This window comes from Pimephales promelas, chromosome 19 (genome assembly GCF_988280905.1).
Source record: "Pimephales promelas chromosome 19, fPimPro1.hap1.1, whole genome shotgun sequence".
Taxonomy (NCBI): Eukaryota; Metazoa; Chordata; class Actinopteri; order Cypriniformes; family Leuciscidae; genus Pimephales; species Pimephales promelas.
Window position 1 is genome coordinate 18,264,418 of NC_142787.1, and position 13,600 is coordinate 18,278,017.

Genomic DNA, 13,600 nt, shown 5'->3' on the forward strand with positions numbered 1-13,600 from the left:
TAAAACTTCTGGAAAACTTCCATCACCAATGTAAGCGCAATGCTGTAAACATGCTTAAATGTGTATTTCACTCAAAAATGAAAATTCTGTCATCATTTACTCAACATTACATTGTTCCAAACATGTATGAATTTCTTTCTTCTGCTGAACACAAAAAAAAAAGATATTTTGTAGAAAGTCGGACTTCAAAATATCTTCATTTGTGTTCAGCAGAAGAAAGAAATTCATACATGTTTGGAACCATTTTCATTTTTGGGTGATCTATCCCTTTAAGTGCAGAATTTTGATGCATCCTTGAAAAAAAGCAAATAAATCTGCTCACACCACAAGCGTTTTACAGACAATATTGTTATCTTTTCAATATTACAGCGGTTTTCCTGAACTTTGCCCTTTAGTGCTTATCTAAGAACGAGTTTCCCCTTTGCTTGTATTTCCTGTGTGATTTGGAGTGGCTGATCTGTGTTTAGATGGCTGTATCTACACAGAGGACATGCTGCTGACAATCGAGTATATCCTCCGCCTGACTAAACGGACAAAGTGTACCGAATACTCACAAAGGCGTCCCTCTCAGAACAAAGGACCACATTAATGTAGACAGGAATTGCCATTTGATTTCTTTCAGGTCTCTTTCTCCTCTCGCGGTGGGTCAGATAGGTCCCCGAATAAAAACAGACAAAGGCAGCTTTTCCTCTATTTTGAAAAAGAAAGGGAGAGGAGAGAAAGGTTACAGGCAATGATAACATGTTTAATAAGACAAGGCCACAGCGGCAAGCTCTGTTATCTCACGAAAGACAGCAGAGAGAGAGAGAGAGAGAGCGAGGAGCCGTATGGTGTGCGTTAACCCCTCCCCACCCCTGCTCCGGTGGCCCAGCCCGTGGTCCACTCCAGAGCCCGGTCAGTCAGAAGCCATTACACCCACTATTAACTCCTGCTCAGCATCATTAAGCATGCAAATTGAAGGGGGACGACAGCTCGGAAAACTTTTTACTGCCGCCTTCCCCCTCCCCATCACGCCGCCAGACCTTCTCTCAGAGCCGAGGATCTTAACGAAAGGTGCCCTGATCACTGTCAGTCCAATGTTATCCTTAATTTAACTCCATTCCCTCCCTCCGTCTGCTTCGCACCGTGCACGATCTGTTCTTCTATGAGATCTGACCTTCTGCGATAAACACAAATCAAAGCGTTGAGTGCACAAAAAAGTGAAACGTCAGAACATCACGGCCTTTTGAGAACAAATATATTGATTGCATATACACGCTTGGGTCTCTTTTTTGGGTTGGCATTTACTTGAAAGAAACCTAAGCTTGTCTGCCGCAAAAGGGGCTCGTGAATTCAGCAGAGATAGAAAGGATCGAAATTACCCGGCACTACCTCTTTGAAACGTTCTGGCTGGAGTTATGAAATTGGATTTTAAAAACATGTGTAAGATTGCTTATCAACAGCTTATACTGTAGTTAACATTGAGCATCTATCTATCTATACATCTATATATATATATATATTGGCTGTCATATTTTTAATAAACTGCCTGAAATGTAAAGCAGAAAAACATTAATAAAAATATAACTCAGCCCTATAGTAAAGTAAATATATATATATATATATATATATATATATATATATATATACACACACATCTAGAAACATCTTTTATATGTCAGTTTTGTATTTAACATAACTCATCTCTCTATAGCTTCATCCTTTGGGATTCTGAAGCGTGCTAGTTGACATTTTGTTATGAGGACTTTGACAGCTCTTTTTGAGTGCTATAGGTAATAAAGAAAGGCTTTCCTTGAGGTCCCGCTGATGATTTCATAGCGGCATATTATTTCATGGCTGTTGTTAATACGTCATAGCTCAAAATTATACAGGTCAAAGGAAAATGCCAACCTATTTATGCTACAGACCTCCATAAATACAGAACATACATCATACAGTCAAGAAATAAGGACTTCATCAACAATTTCTGTACATATTATGAACGTATGGTAATCTGGAAGTAGCTTATCAGCAGGGGGGAAAAAAATATTATTGGCCCATTCTTTCCATTTAGCCTCGTAGATGGAGAGAATACATTCATTTCATGGGACACATCGCCCCCCGTTGGTGGCTGCTGGAAATGTTACATAAATCTGTATGTTTGAAACAACAATAATGACAAAGATTATGCTCTTCTGTTTAAAATGCATTTTTCTAATTACTTTTTATAATGGGCAATACTATGCGTTTATAGAGGTGCACTTTAGTGGCTGTGCAAGTTGGGATTTTATCTTTGTTTTTTTTGTTATTATCTTATTCTAAAATCATTCTCAATCTTCTTTTCAGCGTTCGTGTTTTAATTGACTTAATTATTTACGGCTTCATTAAGGCAAATGACCTTTAATATTTCTGTGCATGTTTAATTTTGACAATAAGCAAGACCAACAGAGTTGACTGGAATTGCAGACGAAAGATAAACAGCTTTCAAGGCAACAGCGTAGATAAGTAGCATTTCATTTACTTCATTTACGACAGGTAGAACTTCCTTTGGGAGAAACTTTTTGAGTAGATAAAAGACAATTGATGTCGGCGGCCCTCCTTTTACTGATTCTTTAAAAAAAATCTTTAATTAAATGGTTTAAATAGCATCTGCTTCATCTTTAAGTACTTTTCACTTACTAATAGTAATTATCTACTTAAACTATACGGAACATTCTCGAGCCCTGTCTTTAACCTTTTATTTAGGACTAGTCCACCCTCATGTTGTCCCAAACGCAAAAAGATAAGTTAAGCTAAACTCCAGAAAGAACAAAAAAAGAAAACACTATGTGGTCCAAACAAGTTGTACAAGTCATACAACAGCTTTGTGTGAAGAAATTAAATCTTGCCCTCCATGTCAACGTCTGGTCCTCATGTGTGTCAGTCAATTGCAACATGGCAAGTTTTTGGTCTGTTCCTCACAGCAAGCATTATGAGTTCAATATGACTCCATCCAGATAAACTGCAATCTCCTTATGTTTTCTGTAACAAACACCTAGTGCTTTTAGCTTCATTGACCAACAAGTGTAACTTTGACAAGACCATCTGTCTCTGCTTGGACAAAAAAACGGTTGTTCTCCTTTGTCTTTTCACTTGTTTCCCATGACACAAATCACAATGATAAGACCAAGCAAATCTACAAAAGTGTTTTGGCACTCCCAAGTCATGCCACTTACAACAGGTGTCACATTTGCAACAATGAGGGCCAGCCAGATTATTTAGCTCATTGGTTCATTATACAGGGGTGAAATTAAAGGCCTGGCGCAGCTCCTTTCATTCTCTAGCAATTTGGTTGTGGGCCAAAAGAAGCCTAAATTATATTTTGGCAATATGAGGGTTATTATGCATTACATGGACAGGTTTCAATATCAGATTAATCAGAGATGGAACTGAAAAAATTAATTACCAAAATGCATGTTTGCTTGAAAACAACAAGATTAGAAAGCCACCATGTTTACAGCTGAGGAGTTCACAAAAAGTATGACTAACTTAATGCATTACTCTCCTATAGTTTTTCAACTTCTTATTTTAATTTCATTCTCCCCAACTTTTTGGTTGAATTTTGATGTGACTCAGCTAGAAACTTGCTGGTGTTAATTGACGGTGTGTTCGAGCTCAGGCAAGGGCCAGGGGCCAAGAGCAGGACAGGTGGAGGCCTAATCATGCAGAAAATGAGGCCTTTGGTGGAATGGAGGAAGAGAACGGGAAGGAAGAGAGGAGTAGACAGATGAGGGGGTGACACACCTGGGACCTGCCCCGACTGGAACAAAACCAGCTCCACTGCTTCATATCCTCATATTTCGGAGATGGGCCAAGCCCACCGACATCCAGTCCAATTCCATCCGTCAACTGGCCAGACCATCTGACGGAGGCTGATTCAGCTCATTGCACTAAAAGAAAGCATAAGAGAAACAAGAAACGGAATTCAAATTCTTGACAACCAACAAATAATGCACATCACTTTAATCGGCAGATACAAAACTTACTACTAAAGCTTTCGCCAAGAGTTGCAACACGACTTATAAACTAAAACGCTTCAGGGTCGCAACATGCCTTTATCCATTTGTTTCTACAGGACCCACAAAGACTGAACATTTCATTTCACAGCATATAATTATAAACAATTTAAAACATTGTAATTAAACAATTGTGAACATGACTGCATGGCCTATTATTATTTTTTTTTATTAATAATTTTTTTTTATTTATTATAATTTTTTGTCTCTGTTTTATGTGTGGCATTTTTTTTTCATTTGCTTGCAGATTTTAGATTTAAATGTTTAATTATTTTTTCAAATTATTTTATCGAATAATTGCGGATAATCTCATCTAACATAAATGTTTGTGTTTATATACATATACTGTTTATTATAAACACAACACAAAAACTTTTGTGTTAGATGCGATTAATCGATTTCACAGGCCTAATTTAAATTTAAATTGATGTCGATGTTTTCTATTAAACCCGTGTAGTGAAGTATATAGGTTGAAACAACAGGACTCTTTCTTTTTCAGAGATATGGGATAAGTTATACATCTCCAGTCAACATTAATTTGTGGCAGACAAATGTGTGGAAATCAGATTAAAATAGCTCAAACAAACACTGAGTTGCAGATGTTACAGTAAAATGTGTTGCAACTACCCGCTGCTCTTATTCAATGTTATGGACTAATACTAGAGCACGTTCAACATGACCCTAACCGTCTGCAATCCTGTCACGCTCTGCAATTCCTCAGCAGCTTGTTTAGAGTGTTGTACATGACATCATATTAATCATAAAACTAAAATTCACCGGCTATTGGGCTCTATTACATTAGCTGAGAGAGCATGTTTGCGATATGTAGAGAAATATCCTCTAAGATGGCATATGCATTGAAAGAACATCCTTATTGGTGCAGAGATGGAAGTTGACAGCGGTAAATTGGTAATCAGCTTTCTGGATATTGAAAAATTTCTCATTTATCAGGTGGCAATGGTAGAAATCTTTTCACTGCGTGTTTGTTAGTGTCTTCCAACCGTGTGCAAGGGGATATTGTATTATCCTGATAAGGTCTCCCTTCACACGCTTTGGATTTTTACAATGAATATGAAAGTATTGATTTTTACAATACGTAATATGAAAGAAGATCTTTATCTGTGCAAAAGGCCCGAACGTAAACACACGAGACGACACATTAAGACAAATGTGATAATGTTTTTTGGAGTTAATGTATGCATAGTCAACAAAATAAAACCTCACATCTTGGGCTGCCAGTATGAAGGATTAAGAAAAAATGAATGCTATGAAACACTTGAGGGGGGGAAAAGAAAAGACTGGAGTTATAGGACGACAGAAAGCAAATCAACTTCCTCAGCTGTGGCCATATGTTACCAAGGTGATGTTCCATGAAATCGATCCCAGTCTTAATATCTGCCAGCTCTTGGGCTTCCAGAGTCTTAGCTGGCTCTTTGCATGCTGATCTGGGCATGGCTGAAAAAATGAGAGTAGGCGTTACAGGCTACTGAGGAAAGAAAATATGCAGCTCTGAAGAGTTTCTTTTTTCTTAGCCTAACTTTAAGTTGTGTTAGATGTAGTGATATCTCACTTGAACTGTCTTCAGAAGATCATTTTAAATGTATTTGAAAACAGTTCCTCCAGTGTTTTTGTAGGAAGAATCATCTGTCACGCTTTATATATCATTGCGATGCACAGAGATAGAGTAATTTCCTGCCTCAGTGTTCAAAAAACACCCAAACCAAGTTACAACAGCTCTTGAATTCGACCACTTCTATAACAATTGCATAATTTAGCTATAAAATAGCAAGGAATGCTTTTTTCATAGATTTTTTGTGTTCAAGAAACCAACTCAAACCTCTTTTGTTGGACCAAAAATTATCAGAGGAACAAAAAACCCATGTAGACTTTTGAAAGTTGTTTAGCTATTGGTGTTATCACGTAATATTGTCGTTATTTTTGTTGTTGCTGTAATATTAATTATCAAATCACATTACTTTTATTTAAAAATAAACAAATACATTATTATTATTATCAAATCAATATTACTTAATAAATAAATACATAATAGCCTATTCAAATGAAGATTACTTTAAATGAATTGATTAAATTATTTATTTAAAAATAAATCAAATTACTATTCTTAAAATAAATATTTTGTAATAATACTGTATTTTAAAACAAATAAATAAAAATAAATAATAATAATAATTTTAATTTATTATAAACTGTTATCACTCCAAATGTATTTATTTTAAAATTATATATGTATATACACTGTATATATATAATCAAATACAAATTATTTAAAATAAATTAATTTAAATTTTATTTATTTTAAAATAAATAAATCATTATTATTATTATTATTATTATTATTATTATTATAAAATCAATATTAAAATCAATCTATATTAAAACAAATAAGTAGAAAATATTATCCTATACTTTAAATTCATTTATTTTGAGATAGACAAATAAATAAATATTATTATTATCAAAACCTTTTTATTTGTGTGTAGGTTTTAAATATACTCATTCTGTAATGTCCTTAGAAACAGAAAACATCTGCTCATTTTGTGCCATCATTAGGGCCCAAGCCCTGAAAGGGCGAAGGCCCTATTGTTTTCCTAACGATTATTATTATTATTATTATTATTTATACGACTATTTGGGCACTTTTGGGGCCCTTAACATGCTCAAAAACTCTTGAAACTTTGCACAAGGGTCAGAATCCGCGGCCATTAGGGCCGGGCTGAAGATGGTACCCGGGCGTGGCAGGGGGGCTAGACAGCGCCCCCTGGAACGGGGTCCGAAAACTTGGTCCATAAATCAAACACGCTTGCATGTAATAATATGAACGGTGCACATGTTGATCTCATCGTTCATATATACCTCAAACTATTACTTTTTACCCCAGCCCAACAGGAAGTCGGTTATTTAGGGTTGTTCATAAAACACTCGCAATGGAATTTGAAGTACTCCTCCTAGAGAATTCAAACACACGGCACGAAACTCGGTCAGCATGAAGTCAAGGCATTGAGGATGAAAGTTTGCGAGGGGATTTTTGATATCTCAAACGGTTTGGCCGTGGCGAGGAAACGAAATTATGGCGAGAATCGTGAAACAGGAAGTGTGTCAGAACTTCAGCATACATTAACTGATCTTGATGAAACTTCAGCAGTTTGTTTGCTGTAAGAGGACGATCACATGGATGTGAATATTGTGAGTCAAAGTTATAGCGCCACCAACTGGCAGCAGGAAGTGTGTCACTTTCAAAATGCTTTGAAATCACCCTCTTATTTTTACCCGATTTGCTTCAAACTTAATCTGTATAATGTAAATACATAGCAGATGAAGACCTGTGAATGGATTCTTGATGTCTTTGATACTGTTGCCGTGGCAACGCATCAAACTTTAAAATTCTTTTTTTTGATGATTTTGAGACTCTTAGCGGATTTTGGGGCCCTTAACGGGTTTGAAAACTCTTGAAACTTTGCACACGGGTCAGATCCCACAGCCATCAGAGCCGGGCTGAAGATGGTACCTGGGTGTGGCAGGGGGGCTAGACAGCGCCCCCTGGAACGGGGTCCGAACACTTGGTCCATAAGTCAAACACGCTTGAATGTAATAATATGAAACTCGGTACACATGTTGATCTCATCGTTTCATGTATACCTCACACTCTTACTTTTTACCCCAGCCCAACAGGAAGTCGGCTATTGAGGTTTGTTTGTAAAACGCTCGCAATGGAATGTGCAATACTCCTCCTAGAGAATTCAAACACACGGCACGAAACTCGGTCAGCATGAAGTCAAGGCATTGAGGATGAAAGTTTGCGAGGGGATTTTTGATATCTCGAACGGTTTGGCCGTGGCGAGGAAACGAAATTATGGCGAGAAACGTGAAACAGGAAGTGTGTTATAACTTCAGCATACATTAACTGATCTTGATGAAACTTCAGCAGTGTGTTCGCTGTAAGAGAACGATCACATGGATGTGACTATTGTGAGTCAAAGTTATAGCGCCACCAACTGGCAGCAGGAAGTGTGTCACTTTCAAAATGCTTTGATATCACCCTTTTATTTTTACCCGATTTGCTTCAAACTTCATCTGTATAATGTAAACATACGGCAGATGTAGACCTGTGAATGGATTCTTGATATCTTTGAAACTGTTGCCGTGGCGATGCATCAAACTTTACCATTCTTTTAGGATGCTTTTGAGAGCCTTAGAATGCTTGAAATTGCATGAACCTCAACAGACACATCACATTTATTAGCCAGTGGACACGTGCAAAGTTTCAGAAACGGGCGTGGTGAGGGCTCAGTAGCGCCACCTTTTGACAAAAGTGGGGTTGTTAGTTTTATCTACAGTTACAAAAATCGGTATGTATATTGTACTCCTCGAGCCGGACAACTTTCTAATTTACACTTATTAGCTAGGACCCACAGAAACTCAGATATTTTTGTTTGAATATGGTCACTCTGAGCCTACATGTCTCTGTGTCTCTGTGTCTTTGGCTGTCTGTGTGTGTGTGAGTGTGCAGGGGGAGGGGGCTTAACCATTTCACTGCTGTGTGTATGACCTGCATAAAGAAAATACATTTCTCAAGCCTGGTATTTTTTAAATAAGTTTTTATTTTTATTTTTTATAAGTAAAGACATATAACTAGTTTAATTGTAGTGCATTGACAATAGTTTTATATAATTAGTTTATTAATCAGATTAACTTGGTCAATAAACTTGGTCTCAAAATTTGGTCCATAAATCAAACACACTTGCATGTAATAATATGAAACTTGGTACACATATAGATCTCATCGTTTCATATATAGCCTACTTCACACTCTTACTTTTTACCCCAGCCCAACAGGAAGACGGCTATTTAGAGTTGTGTTTAAAACACATGCAATGGAATTTAAAGTAATGCTCCTAGAGCACTGAACCAAATTCGACAAAACTCGATCAGCGTGAAGTCAAGACATTAAGGATGAAAAGGTGCCACGGGATTTTTTATATCTCGAACGGTTTGGCCGTGGCGAGGAAACGAAATTATGGCGAGAAACATGAAACAGGATGTGTGTTATAACTTCAGCATACATTAACTGATCTTGATGAAACTTCAGCAGTGTTTTCGCTGTAAGAGACCGATCACATGGATGTGACTATTGTGAGTCAAAATTATAGCGCCACCAACTGGCAGCAGGAAGTGTGTCACTTTCAAAATGCTTTGAAACCACTCTCTTATTTTTAACCGATTTGCTTCAAACTTCATCTGTATAATGTAAATACACGGCAGATGTAGACCTGTGAATGAATTTTTGATATCTTTGATACTGTTGCCGTGGCAACGAATCAAACTTTAACATTCTTTTTTGATGCTTTTGGGACTCTTAGCATGCTTGAAATTGCTTGAAACTCAACAGATACATCACATTTATTAGCCAGTAGACATGTGCAACTATGGCAAAAGATTAAAGTAATGTCAAAAAAGTAAACACTAAAAGCCTCATATCTTCTAAAAATGTAATTATACATCATTTGTTTCTAAATTAAATTATACAAATATTATAACTTCCCCAATTTTTCCTTTTTTTCATTTAAGAATTATGTTTACGTTCAAAAACAGCCAGAATTGTTGTAAAATTCATAAAAAAATAATAATCTGAGTCATACGTAGTGCTATACTGCCCTCTTGTGTTCAATATCAGGTAGGCCTATTGTGTATATTCCCACCGGTTAATCAACGTGTGACTCCGCTGGGACTTGGGAGCTTTTAAATCGCTTACTTAAAACCGAAAGTCGAAATACGGATGTCCGCACAACACATTAATGGTGTGGAGTAGAGCGAGCATTTTAAATAAATTCCTATTAAATAGGATTGAACTAAACAGAAAGAATGTTCACTCTGTTCTGCTGGTTCCTCGCTGGTGGATCATATGATTACTTTGTCATAATCTATGACAAAAATGCTATTATAAACCATATTAATAATAGATAAAACACATTGGTCTTATTTTTGAAAAATACATTCATGAAAAACAAGATAACAAAAATCATAAAAAAATATAGCCATGGCTGCTATAAATGTTTGAAATGCATAGGACAGATGTTTAATGACGCAGCAACATGTAATTGAAAGGCAATTAATAATCTGTCATTACGTCACTGCATTATGATATTACGGCTCCAATACCGTGCAGCACAAAGCACTTATGTGCATCCCGAGCGGAGAATGATGTGCTTGAAGCCACATGAAGTTACAGCGCAGTGAGTCCGTATTGAAAAGTTCAAAGCACAAAGGAAATACATATTTATGAACAGTGTATTATACATTATCTATCTATGCAATAGTTTATTGAGCCTTTTCTTTTAAAGGTTTTAAATTTCAGTTACTGTGTGCGTGAAGAACAATTATAGTGCTCTGACTCTAGTGTTGTGATCTAACCGACAGCGTCCGACACCCGGTAGAAAGTAACACGGTTAAGTTACAGCAATAAAGTCCAGCAAGAAAAAGTTTCTTCATTCGAAAATATAGACCTTTAGACCTTTATCTTAAAGATCCAGTATAATAGGATTAACATTCAATCATCTTGAAGATCGTTTCATCATTGACTGTAACCGAATGTGACGTGCTGTTTGAATGCTGAATGGTGAATGACTGACAGGCGCAGAGAGGGAAAAGTTTGTGTTCTTGAATTTAATGACTTAAATATTAATTTCTATATCACATAATAGCTTCAGAACACTAATAATACAGTACACAAAAACTTTATGGTACTTTAGAAAGTTTTTGTGCCTTTGTGCCTAACATAGAATAGTATATATGCACAATATAGAATTTGAATCAGCCTCGTCAAAGATGGCAGTGTCAGAGCCGATACCGATCCTGAGTATCTAATCGGCGCACTTCTTTTCAACAGTCAAATTGAAATTGAAATTGAAATTGCTTGAAACTCAACAGATACATCACATTTATTAGCCAGTAGACATGTGCAAAGTTTCAGAAACGGGCATAGTGCAAGGACTAAATAGCGCCACCTTTTGACAAAAGTGGGGTTGTTAGTTTTATCTACAGTTACAAAAATCGCTATATACATTGTACTCCTCAAGCCGGACAACTTTCTAATACATAGTCATTAGCTCGGACCAAGAGGAAGTCAGATATTTTGGTTTGAATATGGTGAGCCTCTCTCTGAGCCTACGTCCCTGTATGGCAAGCCCTTTTAACATTTAAAAGCTAAGTTTGCCTGTCCGGAATTAACATTGTAGATATCAACAACGTCTTTCTGTCTATTCGTAATTACATTTTGGATAGTTTGTATTATCATTTAAGATATCTGTAACATAATTGTGACTAGTCGAAATGACAGAGTATGGCAAGCCGTTTTAACATTTAATCATAAAAGGGCCAAAGCCTTCGGCACCGCCACCCGGGTGCATTTAGGTAACTAAAGGAACCGGGGTTGCGGTGCCACCGGCTTGGGCCCGCCATCGCTGCTCGCAGCTATATTTAACTTTGAATTTTAACCTGTAACAGTTAAAACCATTTGAAATGATGCAAGTTGTGAATAAAGTTAGCTTAAAGCTCTCTGCATACACAACATAAGTAAAAAGTATGCTCATATATACCCTTCCCCCACGAACGAATGATCAGAACGGTCAGCTGAATTACACAGCCTCAGGAAGTTACAGCCTCATTCCTTTATATTGCATCACGCTCAGAGTTTATCAAATTCAGCAGATATCCGACAGTACATCTCATCACAATGCTAATACGAGGAGCTTTTGGATGCAAGTCTGTGGGAGGCATGAGAGACGCTGTCGGGGAGGGCCAGGGCCTGGAGACATGCAGACAGCAGGCGAAAAAAGGCCTTTTGTCCCTGTCCCTCTATTAATCTGAAGACTGTAGAGAAATCCCAAAGGGATTAAATGTGTTACTCCTAAAGTTTTTTTTTTTTTTTTTTTTGCTCTTGCCAGTCTGACTGCAAATTAAAAGATGGGGAGGGGGGAATAGAGAAGAGGGAGGGACTGTTAATTGCTCGCCAATCGATAATTCTATAATTACTTTGTGACAAATGGCTGGCTTGCAGTGCTGGAACTGTTGAGGAAAGGGAGGGTTCAAGTGTCGGTAGGGACGTGTAAAGGGGGTTGGGTATGACCAGGAACGGAAATATTTGCTTTTGTGCCTGCAAGCGCCGTCACTCTGGGCATTGTGACATGGAATTTGTGTCAGGTTTAAACTAGGAAGCTAAAGTCTCCAGGGAGCTTCTGTCTGAGGCTTCAGGGAGAGTGAAAAAGGGAAAGAACTGCAGCAGGCCTGCATCCCTGATGAAATCACACGGTGAAATTCATTCACAATGAGAAACGAGGTGGATTTAAAAGGAATAGTTTACACAAAAACGACATTTGTGACATCATTTACTCACCAACATGACGTTCTTTAAAGAGTTTTACTGAGCTGTTCTTTGCAATTAGTCCCAACTGGAACTGAGGCTTTCAGACTTCACAGACAATGCAGAAGCACCATAAGAGTATCATGACCCTGGTCCACATGATATAAACCTATAGTATCTTGGTATATTAAAGTTAAGTTAAAAACTATTAAAATAGAATAGGGTTATATAGAATAGTCTACATGATTTTATAAAAAGTATTAACTTATTTGGTCAAATAAAATTATTTCACAAAACATGGATTTGTTATTTACACATTTATATTTAATGTAAATTCTTATTTACTAAAAGGTTAGTGTAATGTAAAATCTAAAATTTTCCAAAAATTTGGAAAAAAAAAGAAGAAACCATCAATGTTTTTCACCTAGTTTTCCAAAAAAATAAACACTTTAAAGTTTTTTAAAGACAACGTTTTTGTACAACATCTAAAAGTTACTGTTGGCATATAGATTTCCTCAAAGCTAGCAAAAATAAGACAAGCATTGTATGTTATAAATATGATGATTAGAGATTATATATAAGAATAAGACATATAACATATAAATGTATTGGGGTTTTTTTTACGGACGGACGGATACATAGATGGATGGATATGTTATTGCGTATCACCATTAACCTTGGAGCAAGTGCATTTATTTACCTTATAATCCGAACACTGACCTTTGTGCATTGTATCAAAAACCCTGTGTGATTTTTTTTGTCAGCCTTATTGCTTTCAGGGTTCCATTATAACACCATAGAAACAGAAAATATTCGATGCAAAAGCATTTAACTGAATACAAACTCTTTCAACTAACTGATTTGCATTCCTTTATCTGAATCTTATGCATCTATTATGTTTCTCAGCAGGTGAAAGAGCTTTTATGTGTCAAAAATCATCTCAATTTCAGATTTTCTTCTAGCCAACTCTTTTGAAAGAGTCTGAAAACATGGAAAGACGTCAAATGCAAGATGCCAGCGTGGGCCAATTGATCCTGGACGTCTACAGACTGTTCAGACACCCCCCTCCCTCACATAGCTGTTTTATTTAGAGCTACTGTGTGTTTGTACTTAAGTATCACAGGGAACTAATGAAGTGCGGTGGGAGGCAGTCGCACACACTGTGGCATAATAAAGCTGGGCATGGACC

General features: G+C 36.8%; 1 protein-coding gene across 9 annotated transcripts in view; it reads right to left on the reverse strand.

Moving 5' to 3' along the window:
- The window catches only part of LOC120477333 (uncharacterized), a 90,713-nt gene that overhangs the window by 57,205 nt on the left and 19,908 nt on the right, over window positions 1-13,600 (reverse strand). For 7 of the 9 annotated variants that reach the window (XR_016147500.1, XR_005622375.2, XR_016147502.1 and 4 more), the window contains exons 5-6: window positions 5,391-5,489; window positions 3,763-3,908 (exon numbers count right to left, since the gene is read on the reverse strand). The gene's annotated coding sequence lies outside the window, so the exon portion shown is untranslated. Of the gene's footprint in view, window positions 1-184; window positions 691-3,762; window positions 3,909-5,390; window positions 5,490-13,600 lie in introns of those variants that run through there. The other 2 variants (XR_016147497.1, XR_016147499.1) reach the window with 2 other exon arrangements.